This window comes from Ixodes scapularis, unplaced genomic scaffold (genome assembly GCF_016920785.2).
Source record: "Ixodes scapularis isolate PalLabHiFi unplaced genomic scaffold, ASM1692078v2 PGA_scaffold3__209_contigs__length_174095766, whole genome shotgun sequence".
Classification (NCBI taxonomy): Eukaryota; Metazoa; Arthropoda; class Arachnida; order Ixodida; family Ixodidae; genus Ixodes; species Ixodes scapularis.
In genome coordinates this window covers 51,379,253-51,395,384 of record NW_024609868.1, presented here as the reverse complement: position 1 = coordinate 51,395,384, position 16,132 = coordinate 51,379,253, and positions in this window count along the sequence as shown.

Here is a 16,132-nt window from a genome sequence, read left to right as displayed (position 1 = left end):
ATCTTGGCTTCGCGTAGCCGTTTGGGTGCAAGAACAACGTAACTGGACTTCTCTGGTGATGCTGGTAGACCGACACGACGGAAATGATTCTTTATCATGTCAAGGCTTGCCTGCAGTGTTTCTTCTTCTTGTGCTAGGCTCGATCCTCTGGTCCAGATCAAAATGTTTTCCGCATAGACCATAAACACGAGCTCCGGCACCTTGTCTAGTTCGTGTGGATGTGCTGCCATGGCTATGTTAAATAACATAGGCGGTAGTACCGATCCTTGAGGTACCCCTACCCGGTTCACCCTATATTTACTGTAATTGGAGCCACATTGAACCGACTGCTTTCTTCCTGCCACGAGGCGCGGTGCCGTCGGTGCCCAGAAGCGCTTCTACAAACCGAAACTTGAAAGCCTGTCGAAGTTGAGCGATTTTTCAGAAAGCTGTAAAATGCAGCGCGTGCTTTCTATCGCACTCCATTTTTTTTTTAATTTGTATTTTTCCATGATCCTAAGCAAGTTAAAAAAAGGCATGCCCTTAAACTCAATATATAAAAAAAAGTTACGCGTATTAACAATTTAATTATCCCGAACTTCAATAATTTTCCTAAATAGGTCGCTGACCTATGACCAAAACGACACAAGCCTTTTATTATTATTTTTTTTTTTTTGCGATGCGTAGTTTTTGCAATATCGAAAGTTGTCCACCGTTCGTGACTCTTGTCTTGTCACTAGCGCGAACTTGTCACTAGCGCGAATCTTGTCACTAGCGCAAAATCCGACTTTTCTTTCAAAATGACTGGAACCCTCGACTGTGGTCGCAACGTTATTTATATTTTACACTGTAAACTATGTAACATGGATTATATAGGAAAAACCAGTACTTCATTTCGGTTGTGGTTTAATTATCAGAAGTCTCATATCCAGTCCGTACCCCCGCTCCCGTTCTCAAAACATATGAATTCTAAATTCCTAAAGAACACAGCACACTTGTATCTGCGGCCACAATCGTGTGGCATCGGCAAAGGAGAAAAAGAGATTACCACCAACTCTTTCATTCTGAGGTATCATCCAGCGAAGCAGAGCAGAGACCGGAGCATCGAATACAAAAAAATACGAATCAAGGGAGATCGACTTACCTGTCCAGCGGCGTAGACTTCCCATTTTCCCGGGGGCGGCACGCTGAGAAGTTCTCCGGGGGGGGGGGGGGGGGGGGGGGGGGGGGAGGGGTTGCTGCGCGTTATCTTTTCGCCAGAACTGGAGATTGAAGCTAACGAAAGCACGCTGGGACTCCATTTCCCATGTATTTTGTCAATAAAAGGCAACGTGGGCGTTATTTTGTTTACATGCCACTACTATAGAACCTCGTTACATGGCACGTAAACAGCGTCTCGGTAAGGATCATGGCCCGGGCCCGGGGGGAGGGGCCTCTGCCCCTCCCCCCTTTCTCCCGGATCTTACCGGGGGGGGGGGGGCACGAGCCCCGATGCCCCCCCCCCCCCCCCCCCCCCCCCCCCCCCCCCCCCCACGAAGTCTACGCCTGTGTACCTGTCTCTAGTCTGATGATGAGAAGAATGAAAATGCAAGCTTCATGCCGCGGGGCTCACATGCGCTTGACAGCGTGCAACGTTATTACAGCGTGCTTGGAGGCGATTCTGCTTCCGTTTCTGGTTTGATTATAAACGCCGCATGCGGAGATCTTGAGAACTGGCTCGGCTCGCTTTTTCTGCTGGGCAGCCGAGCGTTTGGACAGGCTGGAGCAGAGCGCGATGTAAAGGAAACGGAGCGAAAGCGTAGTTCTGAAGAATCCTTCGCTCGCACAAGCACTCGCACTGAGAAAGCGCTTTAGAAAACAAGGGCCTTTGCCGGCACTCAGAGCTGAAGCGTACGTCCGCCATGGTTGTCACAGCGAGAAACCGGCGACCGGCGGGGCAACGAGCACGCACGTATACGCCACGTGCGCAAGGAGGTGCGTACAACGATATACTAACCCTAAGCTCGCAGGTGTGGTTGAGGATCTGTGACGGTGAGCAGTAGGTCTCGATTGTTACCGACAACACTACGAAATTGACAGACAGCCGAGGAAGGAAATAAATGTTAAGGCGCAAACGGGGGAGCTGGTGTACATTAAACATGATTGAAAAACCCCGATACGGCAGGTAACGACACACACACTCAAAAGTCTTAATTGAGACTTTTGAGGGTTTGTGTCGCTACCTGCAGTCTCGTTTTTTTTTTAATCCAGCAGAGGAATCTCGACCTAACAAAGATGGCAGCGCACAAAGTGTTGCCACAAGTTCAAAAAGTTTCGCATGTGTGCCATTTTTGATAAGAAGTACGTGCGCCATACTTGCGCCGAGGTGGCCTTAAGCAAAGCAAAAAACAAAAATAATCTCTTATTAGTCGACCCTAATATTTAGGGAAGTAGCTAGGAGGAAAGGAAAATAGTAAAAATATGCATTTCAGAGCTTCTCTACTCACCGTATAATTTCTTTCATCTCAGGTCAGACCACACTCGAAGCCTCGAACACATACACAACCACGAGCACACGTAAATAAAACGAAAAGTCACCGGACATTCGCTGGACAGTATTAATCTAGCCGATGAAAGAATACGAACATGAAGATGCACGAATGCCATGACGTAGCGTTTCGACGTTGTTTGGTAGCTCTCACGGGCTCGTTGCGTCGGCGGAGCTTTAAATCAAGGTGAAACGAAGTATAGAAAATGCTCGTCGCAACCGCGCTGGCTGGTTGATGCTCTGGCGGGTTCATCGCTGACATCGTCGAAATTTCGAGACGATGTTAGCGATGTGAAGAGCTAAAAGTCGCGAGAAAAGATTGGAAAATAGTAGGACGGCTGCTACTCAATTCAATTACTCAATTTCTAAGTGAGAGCTAAAAAAAAGGAAATAAACTGTTTCTCTACCTGTACCACCTGACGGTGTAACAGGTTTAATCCAATATAATATGAAAAAATGAGTCCTTAATTGGCCAAACGTTTCTTTAATTCTTAAAACCAATTAAGAAGAAAAATAAGGGAGGCAGCTGAACCTTGGCATTGTAAGGAACTTGGAGAATCTTGCGGCCATTTATGATTATTTGTGTTTCTTTTTTTTTCTTGTTCCGCTTGGTCCTGCCTCTTGTCTTAGGTGTCCTTGACGACGAGGAAATTGTCTTGTTCTTGTTTAAAATTTTCGTACTGGAATATATAAAAAAATGAATTGAAGACAATTTAAAAATCTTATCCTGTTTTAATGATTTTCTTTTTAAAAGTAATTATGTATATATATCTGCGTATTCTGGTATTCTCATGTATGTTTTAATTTTATTTCTTACGTCTTTCTCCTTAATTTTATGTTGCTTTTTGTTTAGGGGTGGGGGGGGGGAGCAGAGATCATTTTATTTTTAGTTGTTCTTCATTTTTTTAATGATTATTTTTACAGCAAGAGGTTATTATTTTTATAGCTGTACAAACCCTGGTATTTACATATTTACATTTTCCCCCGAAGGAGAAGGATCACACTTATAAAATTTCATGTTTGCGTCCTGTATTCGTGTCATGTGTGTCTATCAATCTTTTTTTTTTTTTTTTTTTTTTTTTTGAGATTGGAAGGTATGAGGTTGTGTTTTGAAACCGGCGCTAAATATTCAGTCGCTTTCATCAGCATTACTTTTCGTTTCGTACGTTGTTAGTTGTTGGTGATCGGTCTTGAGGTGCTGTAATAAGTGATCAACCTCTTTTTTTTTTTTTTCAACCTCTGTCTTGGTTGCCCTGTCCTGAACACTGTTGATTTGAGAGTAGATAAGTTTTCGTTCTAGTTTCGTTATAGATACTCTCATTAGTTTTTGGTGAGAAGCCTGGAACCTGGAACTGGTCTTAGGTCCTCCTAACCTGTTGCTTGGGGCTGTATGTCGCGGGTGGTTAATGGAAACCCAGGGAAGGAAACTGGCTCGCTCCTACTGTCGCAAGACAGAACCAAGGTCTTACACTGCTGATAAGTGTATGCCATGTCTGTCGTATGCCTTCGTGCCGCTTCTCGCCATCGTGCGTGGGTCGAGCTTCACCGTTTTGCGCCGGAGTGCTAGGAGCAGCGGCTGACATGGATGGACGCCTGGGTTAGCGCGATAGGCTCGTAAATTTTACTCAGTATTTTTACCGGTCTAGCTTCTTTGGATTTAGTGATAAATTGGTCTCTAATTAAAAAAAATGCGCCCAGAAGATGAGAAAACATAAAACGCGGGTTTGTATTTGAGTAAGTACGCTAGTCAAGGTTCCCGTGCAGCTGTCGATCGAAATAGCAGCGAACTTTGACTTCACCATCGTTCTAATGTCGCTATAGAGTAGAGTCACTTTTAAAGCACGTGTGTCGCTTTTTATGATATTTGTAGGTTATTTTTTTACAGTTTATATTATTAAAGTTCTGAGTTTGGTCGGTTCAAAAAAGTTGGGAGACGCTTCGATAGAAGCGTCTCCCAACTTTGACATTCGACAGAAATTAAATTTTCAGGCTAAATAAACTACCGGGTGTAGAAGTGCGAAAGGAGAAAACATTTATTACAACTGAAGTGTTGCGCTATGATTTGTTCTTCGAGCATTTTTAGTGCTCCTTGTAAATGGAACCCACCCTTACCAGAAGGCTGCGCTTCTTTTGCACCCTATCTATTCTTATTACAAAATATAATAAGTAATATGCTTCAGTGTCAAAAAAAGAACCCTCAAGGCATTATGAAACATGAGCCCATTTAGCGATGCATTCACATTTTCATTTTCAAGTGATGTGCTAACAGATGTTGGCATCGGCTCCATAAGCATCCTTGGCTGCTCCGAGCCAATGTTTTGCCTGCTACAGAACTTGCTACAAAAGGTCAAATACCGCTTTCATCACTGCTGACGTCACGCCACTGTTGCGCATGCGCAGACGCCGTCTGTTCACACAAATCTGGTTTCCGCGTAAACGCAGTGCCCACAGTTGGTCTGGACAAACGCCAACTTGTTTGTAAGCAACGTAATTGGTCTATGCATGCCGTCTTCTCTGTTGGGACACTAACGTCTTCGCTTGCCCTCGATCTTCCCTTTTATTATCTTACGTTACGTTGCTCTTTTTTTTTTTTTATCGACACGTAACTGTAGCCCTCGGCTATGACTCTTGAATATATATTTGTATCGTTTCATTTCTACATAATAAAGACTATGATCCTCGATATTAAACATTATCGCCCTTACTGTATGCCCTTCGTCGAAACGCCATAAGATGTGGAAAATTGACCTTAGATAAACAATATATCTTCGATCAAACAAAGTGACGTTGAATGGTGTTCACGAAATGTCGAGGTCCGGTGCAACACGAAAAAACACGCGGAGGCGTCAAGACCGCTGCACATGCGAGAAGGGGAGCAAGTGCAGAAGCCATCTTGCTTCGTCGTGCGATGTGCCCGAAGAGAAAACGCTAGAGGCGAGAGCAGAATCGTGTTCGGTTCACGAAGAGTAAGCTCAGCCCAATGCGAGAACTTTAAACCGACGAATCGTCGATATTCCATCGGTTGATTAATCGGTTTAACGTTGAGACCGATGGAAGTCTTAACGCAATTGGAAATGAAAGAAATAGCGTTACACATTTGGGCCTCACAATTGCTGGGATTCGTCTAGCCTCAGCGATCTTTTATTGGTTTGTTTCGTACGTATTCAAGTGCCATTGGCTGATGGCGGAACATGGAGGACAAAACTAGGAGTGAAATGCATACACCTTGAAATATTTTTAGACCTACAAAAACAGTTTGCGCTGTGGGCGATGTGACACGGATTATAATGTCAGAACGTGAAACGTCATGCTCAATGCAACAGAGCAGTATCGAAAAACTTATTTCCTGCGTCGTCATCAGCGTTGATTGCAAGGATTGACTCTCTCATGCAGGGAGTCGAGACGGTTATTATTCCTGTACGGTTCGGGCTCGGTAGCTTTGCATTTTCGTCCGGTTTGGTTCCGTTTGAGTGATGAATTTGAAATAATGGTTCGGTTAAACCGGTTCCACCAAGTGCGAACCTGTTCAAGCTGTTTCTTAAAAAAGGAATAGTCCGCAGTTCCCAGTCGTTAAGAAAAAGTGTGCTCTGCCAACATCACCTAGAAGAATCAGAGCCCCGCTCTTGAATTTTTACGTCATCCCAGTCACATTGAACGCAGACACAGACGGACACGAGCGCTGTGTCATCATCCGGCCGGCAGCCGTGTCCAGTCAACGCGTCAAAGGACACCATTCGAGTTTGATGACGTCTCGTGGAGGTAGAGGAGGTTGTTCGGAAGCTTTGATTCTTCTAGGTTGTGTTAACTCTACACAATGGCATTTGAATTTAAAAAAAAAAAAAAAAGTAATCAGGAGCCGTGCTGCGGAAACCAGGACAGCAAAACAAATGTATGCTTAATTTCGTTTCGTGATATTGACTTTTTTTTTTTTTATCGCAAACACCGTTTTACGCACAAGTAACAAAGTACAGTACTCGCATGTGAAGTCAATCAACCGGCACGCACAATGAAACCGTGATGGTAGCACCCAACGTACTTGCAAACTACACAACATGCACGCCCGAACTCCTTGCTCGAGCGACTGTGTTCAAGGGGAGGAAAACAGTGAAGAGCGGTCTAAGGACAATTAAAACAAAAAAAAAAAGGAGATAAAAAAGGGCGACATGCTGTTTTTAAAAACCGCGCGCGCACGCAAACACACACATACACACACACACACACATACACACACACACAATAATCAAGCAGCGTCCAGGCCAGGATTCTGGGCTGCTCTGGGCGACTAGCGTCCGGGCAACTACAGACCATTCCATTTAGCGCTCTCTGGGCGGCACCATTTTGTTCGAAAGCAGCGCCCTCTCTTTACATCCGGGAAATTCAGCGGGTTCGGCCCGACTCCGCTAGCAGACGACAAACCGGGAGGTTGCTATTCTCCATCTTTGGGCTATATCGGCGGGCTGTACGGAACATCGAACTCTCGCTCGTGGCTGCCGTTGTGAAGTGGTTCGCGTTCTTAGAATAGTTATGGCTTCTCCAAAATCAGCCTAAAGCTCTCTGTTGTTCTATTTCGGTAAATGATCAACTAGCATATCTTTTTTCCGTTACTTAAAGGGAAGCTACGGAGCTTCTTGGAAAAAATGAGTTAGAAGTGAATTCTAGTGTATTTTTACCCCGTGAACCCGAATACCCAAACCATTTGCTGCGTAAGTATTGTTAAACGCGAGAAAAACGCGAAAGACAGTCGCTGTCCATGACGTCATCGACGGCTCTTTTGGCTGCCCAAGGCTAGGGGGGCGGGGCTTCAGCCCTATTTTGAAATTGCTCTTGTGGCTCTCCGGCGCGTCGCATTGAAATATAATTTTGATATCTGTTATTCTAAAGGCCAAATGAACGCAATTCAAGCGTTTTTTCTCAAATGTAGAAGTGCCCCATCTTCCCTTTAAATAGCAGTTGAGTCAGCCGGCAGTACTACCCTCAACTACTGCGTGTATTGCGGCAGGAGAGCACGTTTTTATTTATTATTTCAGACTTCCACTCATGGTCGCTAAAGGCCTACACCAGTACGAACTTTGTATAGTTAAAAAGATACAGCAACCGGATATACTATTTGGCGGAGAGACCGGCCAATCTGACCGGTTATTACCACGCAGCATAGTATTACAAGATAACTGGCATACCAAAATCTGCGCATCTGCGCTTGAAATTTCCAAGATGACGCGATTTTAGACAGAGTTTGTACGCTAGCCGGTCGCTAGGTACAGCCCACTCGGCGGAGCAGACGACATAAGGGTGAGAGGGGGGGGGGGGGGGGGGCATTTGCTGAGCCTGTCTAGTGTGCTGGCTTCACTGAGCGACACAAATTATTTCTGGTAATACTAGGATGCTAGGGTGTTATGAGCGCAGGCCACCTCTTTATCCTGAAAACAAAAACGGTATTAAGCGTGATAGTTGGGCCAGGAGGTACGTTTTAATTCCGGAGCGAAATCGAAACTAACTTTTATTTTGAATTTAATTTCTCGGTATAGGTCTTAATTTCAGATTCTTTCATACCTCAAAATGTGTCTCACATTGTAATTATTTAGTTAAAGAAGTTGTTCGCGGAAACTTTTGACCCTTTAAAGACAGGGTCTTCATACACTTTAGAAATAACAAAATATTATTTGTTGAAAAAATTTGCGCTGATATTTGTGCATTCTTGCTGCCCTTTCTCGCTCAGATTATGTCTTATGAAATAATGAACTGCGGGCCTTTCGATGGCTTTTTGGGTATTTAAATGATTAACTGCTTTAACATTTTTCCCAGCACAAGAATAACAGAATAAATCTAATTTACACAATATGTTCACAAAACATATGAATTAAGAAACGCTGTTTCTCGCTAGAAAAATCCAAAGACGGAATCCGACTCAGGCAGCTGAAGTGTGCGTGTTCTTAAAGCAACGCGTGACGCATAGAAGTTTTCATTGCATCCATTGAGTGCTTGACTGTTTGTCTATCTTGATAGCGATATCAGAGGTGTTCATGTGCTAAAAAGGAAACAAAATGATGCCTTTCAGGAAAGACTATTATAATTAGATGGCGTATTTTTGTGATCGTGGCGTTAACTGGGGACATACATTGCCGCGATTTGTATTATTATTAGAATTAAGATATTTTAATACGCAATTTTTCAAGCTGTAAAATAATTAGTTGCTTATGCTCTAATTTCAAACGCGCGAAAAAGTATGACAATGTAAAGTGTGCTAATTATCATCACTTTTGCCAAATGCCACATTTTCAAATACCAATTTATAAAGTAATTAAAGTCTGGAATCAATGACAACATTCTAGCTAATGTGAGAAATTCGTGTAAAATTAGATTAATTGAGGGTGCTATCAAAGTAACGACTTTTGACAATCGGCAAAACGTCCAGAGTCGCCGCCAAGATCCTTCCAGACCAAATCCCCCCCCCCCCCCCCCTTTTTCCCTCAGAAAAAACAAAACAAAAACTAAGACGAATTATTTTTTAATCATTACTCTTTATTTAACATTTAGTTACTTTCGTATTTGCTTGCCGCCGTTTTGCCAATCTCAGCCTTTCCAGTTCGAAGGAACGAATACATGCTTGCGCGTCTGCTCACTACAGCACGTTTCGTTGGCGTTGGAAGCCGGTGAAACAGTAGTTAATTTTGTATTGCGTATACGAGCGAACGTAAGCGCTGTGTGTTTTCGTTAGATTTGCGTGTTCCAGACTGCGCGTGCGCGCAGCCAAAAATTGCTGTCTTGGATCAGAGCATGGCTACAATGTAAACACACAGCGCTTGCGTTTGCTTCTATCTAATAAGGTACAATCCTATACAGGCCTCACGTTGGGACCGTGAAGAGTGTTGTTTGCATTCGGAAATGACATTTGGCGAGCCATGATCGCGAGCAGTTCCGCCGTGCCCGCTGAGCAGGAGAATCGGGGGACCCTCACTAGAGCGCTTCCCGTTTCCGCCGCGGGAGGGCGAGCAACGCGCTGCAGACGCGAGGCTTCCCCTCTTGGCGCCTCCAGATGTTTGCACCGCATAACTAACAGGCGGACAGCTGGCGACATTTTGTTTTTATTTTATTGTTTATGTTTGCTTTCTTATTGCTTAAGGAATATTGCTTAGCAGCAAGAAAACAAAAGTCAAGAACAGACACCTATGACACACACAAACAATAGCTATTTAGCCTCTTGGCACAGACGGATATACTCCATTTTACCTTACGATAGTCCACGATGGACGCCGCAAGCCACCTGCGCCAATCCATAGCTTGTGGCTTGTTAGCTGACTTTGGGCTCTCCGCATCGCACCGGCCAACCGGAAGGCCTCGTGACAGCCTTCGAGCTATGGATTGGCTCCGGTGGCTCGTCCTTCGCTGTTCATCGTAAGGTGAGAGGAGCCACCACGCGGACGCGCCGACGCCAAGTCAAGCTGCACATGGGCGAGAAATTTCGTTTTGTTGTCATTATTATTGAACAGTCTCCACATCGCTGCATTTTGTGAAGTGAAGTGCGTAATTGAAGCCACCGTCGCGAATATTTAATTTGATCTCGCGCCGCCACCCCCGCAAGAAGGCGTAACACATAGTTTATTACGCCGAACCGTTTTTCAAGGAACCGGTAACCGCCACTTGAGATTACGGTTTAGTTCTAATTCGGGTTCAATGTTAAACGCTTGATTACGGTTACGGTTTTGTTCCGGTTCGGTAATAAACAACGGTTTTGCTCCGATTTTTGGTTCGGGTTCGGTTCGACACCCTGCTCACATGTACTCGAGGAAAAATAAACAACCTGGATTTTTGCTAAAGCGTAACGTCAAGTTGCTCATATGTGTTACTTACCTAAAAATATTCGTTTTATTCAAGTATGAAAGAGGAAATATAAAAGAAAATCTTCCATAATTACCCTTACTGTAGGCAGTAACAACATAGAAAACGTAACCCAAAGCAGAAAGAACATTCTCCAGCACAAACTTAACCAAAAAAAAAAAAAAAAAAATTAAAAAAATTAGCATAAGCGTTTTGGTATTTATCTCGTATAGGTTTTCGAAACCCAAATCTGTAATGGGTTTCGAAATTTGGGTTTTGGGTTTTCGAAACCCAAATCAGCCAAAGGCAAAGCCTTGGCTGATTTGCAAATGATTTATGACGTCATTCACCGCAACTCGCCTCTCCGACAGAGTCACTTCACATGCACCCTCAATCGTGGACGCGGACGGTGTCCGGCTCCTTCTTCATCGCTGACACTTGTATACGTCCTTCCTTGAACTTTCGTATCCATTCAAACACACGTCTTCGCCAACAAACTACTTTCCCCATCCTGTGCACAAAATATCGCCACTGACACACCCTCAGATCTTAAGAAACGAATCACTGCGCGCTCCTCTTCTTCCGTGCAAATCACCATCGTTTCTCGCACCGCAGTCACAACTGAACTGAACACGCGTAACGCGATCGAACTTCCAAAGCAGTGATTGGAGAGACAGCGCCCTCAAACGTAAAGCGCAGTTAAGACAGTGCAGTCAACGTTTAAGATAACCGGAGTGCGAATTAATTCTTAATCCCCTACGTAATAAACCTTGGATTTGAATTTATTATTTTAGTCTAGGTTGTCAATAAGATCAATCTATCAAAAAATATGCGAAGAATGGCAATTTTGACCGATTCAAATAATAATAATAATAATAATAAAATCTGTCGGCGGTTAAGGCATTATTCGACTAATTTCACAGTCCTAAACCTTTTAACAATTTTGAATTGAACGCTGATGGCGCTTCTCCAGTTACAGCCTTCCTCAATAGATGGCGGAGGACGTCAGGGCACTGGATAAGGCTAGGCCATTCTCAAAAACACACGAACACGTGCAGTGGGCAACCACCAGGCATCCTCGGTGAAGAAGAATTATTTGCAGGAAGCCGATCACCCGAAGATAAGTTTTGCCACTGCAAAACGATCGCCCAGGTTCGTCCAAATGATTGAATTGCCCACGTGTCCTAGGTTCCTGTGTAAACATGTCATACTATACACGCGCAACTGTCTATCAAACAAAGAAAACTTACTTTTCCACTGATAAAGAAGTGCGTGGATAAGCCACGCGACAGCTGCGGGAAATTCCACCGGGGAGTTATAAAGGTGAAATAAAACGTGTCTTCCTGGGCGATTGAGTCATACATCTGATCCTTGACCATTTCGTTGTACCGAGTAGATTCCGGGAATTTCGGAAGCATAACATTACTCCAATACGCTAGGTAGTCGGCATGGGCATGCAGCACGCTTGTTTGTTATGATTATGCGCTGCGCGTGTTCTTGGTTCGTTCATTTTAGGTTAAACTTCGTGGGGGGGGGGGGGGGGGGGATGTAAATTATTGTTGACGTTAACTACGCATCGGCGCCGGTCGTCACTGACTGGGGGCTAACCAATGCCGTTATTCGTTAAAACTAGAAATTGCGAGCGGCGTGGCAGTTTTCATAGGGGCGAGCTTTCTCCCGGTTTCTTCGCTAGGACCACGTGATTCCACTCTTCCCGCAATGCACCTGCGGCAGCCCGAGGCCGTGTTGTTCCTTGCACGAGGCACGAGGCGGTAACCTCCCGCCCGGCTCCCCGGAGCAACAAGTGCGGTTCGCCGTTGCTGCTGCTGCCGCGGCCTGCTGCCAGCTTTCCTGCCCGCTCGGTACACAAGCAGCTGTCTTGCTCGCGCAGTGTTGTCCTCTCCGTGCGGCGCAGCAGTTTTCGCCGGCTTTACATCGCAGACGACTAAACGTGCGTTCGCTGCTAAGTGTTGCTGTTTGCTGTTTCGCTGCTTTGGGATACTGCAACGAAATCATCTTGTTTCTTTTCCTTGTTTTCTTTTTCCTTCGTGCATGTGCGCGTGACCCTTTTGCCACACGGATAGCGGAAGTGTAGGATACGGGTGTCCCGCTTGGATTATAAGGCACAGACTGATGTCTCTGCGACTGTGACTTCGAGGAGGTGTCGGCACAGGTTGTCATGTGAGTATTTTTGTTGGCAGGTTCTTTAGCGGCGCCCGGAGATGTTCGTCGCGGGCAAACAGAATGATGGAGTTCGTGTTGTTTTTATAAACTTGCGGACAGTTTTCTGCGCGCACTCTTCGCTTCATCTAAAATGCGCCGCAGGAAGTTGTCCGCGAGTGTATCATCCTCAACCGCAAGTATTCGAACCTTGTGGATGTTCGTAAGACTTCCTAGCGGTGCCCGGATAAGAAAACCCCACGTGCGCCCTTTTCGTGTTGTTTACTGGTTTTCGTAGATGTTGTCGCTCTTATTCATATACATCGTTTCGCCACGATTAAGTGAAAATGGTGGAACTTTCGTCGTGGCGATATCGGTGACGAAAAATCATCTTCACGAAATTATGGCACGCGGAGTTTCGGCAAATATATCTTTCCTGTTTTTTTCCTTTTAACATTACGTAAAGAGATGTCGAGTATCCGCACACTCGCAGTATGCGCACATACACATAGCTACACGCAGGTGCAGACGCACACGCTCTCGCGCACACACAGATTTCCACCTATGGTTCAAAGCGTCATTCTGCTAAAATAAAAGAAACAACCAAAACAAAATAACAAACAAATAGTGAACCGAGTTTAAGAAGCTCTCATGCGTGATTTCATAAAGCCGAGATGATCAAGGATCGGTTTGAAACCTCGTATATATAACTCCTCGAATGCGTGCTCCCGTTTATTAAGACCGATGCAGGCCTGAGAGCGCTGTCTTGCCAGTGTATACAGTCTTTTACAATGGGAAAGACTCATCCGCCGAGCCAGATTTTGCAACGGTACTACGTATGCGCGCTAGATATGCTTTATTTTTAAGAGAGGGAATAGAACAAAAGTTAACCTTGTTTCCTCAACCCAAACAATGTATGCTTGGCGAGAACGAATCCTGCTCAGCCACCTGAGCCGCTGCCTTGTCAAATGGGTCGTTCGTATTGTTCGAGACTGTATGCGTTGCACCATCGGAGTTTTTTATATTTATTTTTATAACGCAGGTTACATATAAGCCGTTCCATTGTAAAATAAATTAAAAATAAAAGAACAGACACTGTGTGATGCGAAAATGAAAAAAAGAAGGAACTCAGAATTCCGGAGTGGTATCGGTAGAGTATGAGAGTAAGTTATAAGAGTCATCAAAACATGTAAAAAGTTCAGTCCACCGACTTCGTATATGGCTCACACGGTGTTGATGCAGAGAAGAAGCCTCGTCGTCGGAACGTTGGTTCTGGAGCATGGCAGGCTGGGTCGGCACAGGCGGAGGTTTGCTGCAACTTGGCTAGCGGCGGCGGTTGACATTGTACATGTTCAAAGTTCCCACGGGTGTGGTGTAGCCGAGTTAAATCAAGAAGGAACGCAGTCATTCAGATAGGTCTGCATCTTCTTCTTCGTCTTCTCGCACAGACTACTTCTTCTTTATTCTCTTTCGACACAACATTTCCCCCCTTTTTCAAAAGGATATGCATATGTCATATCAAAAAGGCAAAAAGAAGTAGTAAGAAAAGAAATGAAATTAATCACTTAACCAAAATTCCAGTTCGCCAAGGGCACTGTTCATGTTACACAGTCGCCAAATCTTCCCGGCTGTTGTCGCCGTCGGCAACTCCGACGAAGTGGTTGCGGTTCTTGTCGGTCGGTGTCGGGAACATTTGGCTGCGATGTCACTCGCTGTTGTTCTCCCGCCGGAAGAGAATCGTGTGGCTGGAGTGCACCTTGTGACGAATTCCACGAGATCGCAGGTGATATCTCGTTGTCCTTCTCTGAGGTAAGCTGTGGCAAGACCTCCCATGGAACTTTAGAAAGCTTGCTTGCGTTCCAGACCTTTCCATCGTCGAGTAGGAATGCGTTAGGTCCCCGACGATCTAGTATTTTTCTTGGTTTTGAATAACGCATGTTTCCTTTCGCATGATGTCTTGCAAGTTTCACACGGACAAAGTCACCTGGCTGAAAGGCCGGTATACGTGCACCCCGCTTGTCGTCCGCGTACTCTTGTGAGGCGCACTGTCGCTTCTTGATTCGCTTTTTCAGCTCACTCATCGCGCTTGTCGGGTCCGTGAAGAAGTTTTCTGTTGGCCCTCCAACGATGTTCAGCTTCGTTCTGGGGTGCCGATTGTGCAACAGAAATGCTGTTGACACACCCGTAGCTGAGTATGGCGTTGCACGGTAAACACCGATGTATTCGGTAAGTGCCTCCTTGAGGTTTCGTTTTTCGAGAACTGCCAGCTGAATAAAACCTTTCAAAACCCTGTGGAATCTTTCTATCATTCCGTTGCACTGTGGATAGTAAACCGATGAGAAGTTGTGACGAATGCCACGCTCCCGTAGAAAACCTTCAAACTCTTCCGATGTAAATTGGCTTCCGTGATCCGAGACAATCTCAGTCGGATAACCTTCACGGCTGAAAAGGGTCAGTAGAAAGCTGGTCACTGAGTTTGACGTTACCGTACTGGCAAAAGAAATTTCAGGCCAGCGACTGTAATAGTCGATGACTGTGATGATAAAGCGATGACGTTGTGAGGCTCTCTCAATTGGGCCCACAATGTCAATACCAAGCTTGTCCCAAGGATGTGCGGGAAGTGTTATTGGATGCAAAGGAGCAGCAAAAGTCTTTGCAGACTTGTCAGCAGTCTGGCAAGTTAAGCAACCATGAACCGCACGTTCTACAGCGGCATCCATGGCTGGCCACCAGTACCACTGCCTCAATCGTTGTTTGGTACGGACGATTCCTAGATGTGAATCATGTGCCAGGGCGATGATCTTGGAAGTCATTGCCTGGGAAACTACAATCCGTTCTCCCCGTAGAAGGAATCCATCGAACTCTGACAGCTCGGATCTCACTTGATGGTATGGTAGGAAATCGTTACCCAGCTTGACCTTTGATGGCCATGTCGTAGCAAGGAAGTGCAGAACTTTTTGTAGCACAGGATCTTTGGATGTAGCAGTCTGCATCTCGTCCTTTAAGATAGGCTGTTGTTCTATGACGGAAATAACTTCCTCGTCCAATGTGTCAGGTGACACTGCAGGTAATGGCATTCGGGAAAGAGCATCTGCGATGACGTTGTTCTCGCCCCTCTTGTAGCGCACAGTAAAGTTGTAGTTTAGGAGGCGTGCTGTCCATCGAGCAATTCTGAGCGGACGGTGACCCGTGCCTTGTGAGTTCAGTAGTGCGGTTAGCGCCTGATGATCTGTGAAGAGGGTGAAAGGTCGTCCCCAAAGGTAGACATGCCAATGTTCTAGCGCCCAAATGCCCGCAAGGGCTTCTCGTTCCCCAGCAGAATATTTACGTTCTGCTGGTGAAAGTGTCCTTGAAGCAAACGCAATGGTTTGCAGTTCGGATCCGTTTGCTTGTTGGAGGACTGCGCCAATGCCGTATGCAGATGCGTCCGTCGTAACGAGGACTGGCAATTCTGGGCTGAACATAGAAAGTGCTTTGCAGTGGGCGATTAGCAGCTTGATTCTTTCGAAGCACCGCTGAGCTTCGTTTGTCCAAACGAACGCTTTCTCACCACGCAGTAAGTCTCTTAGTGGCTCTACTTCGTCTGCGTAGTTGCGAAGGAACCTAGCGTAGTCCAGCAAGTCCCAGAAAAGAGCGCAAGGAATGATGGTC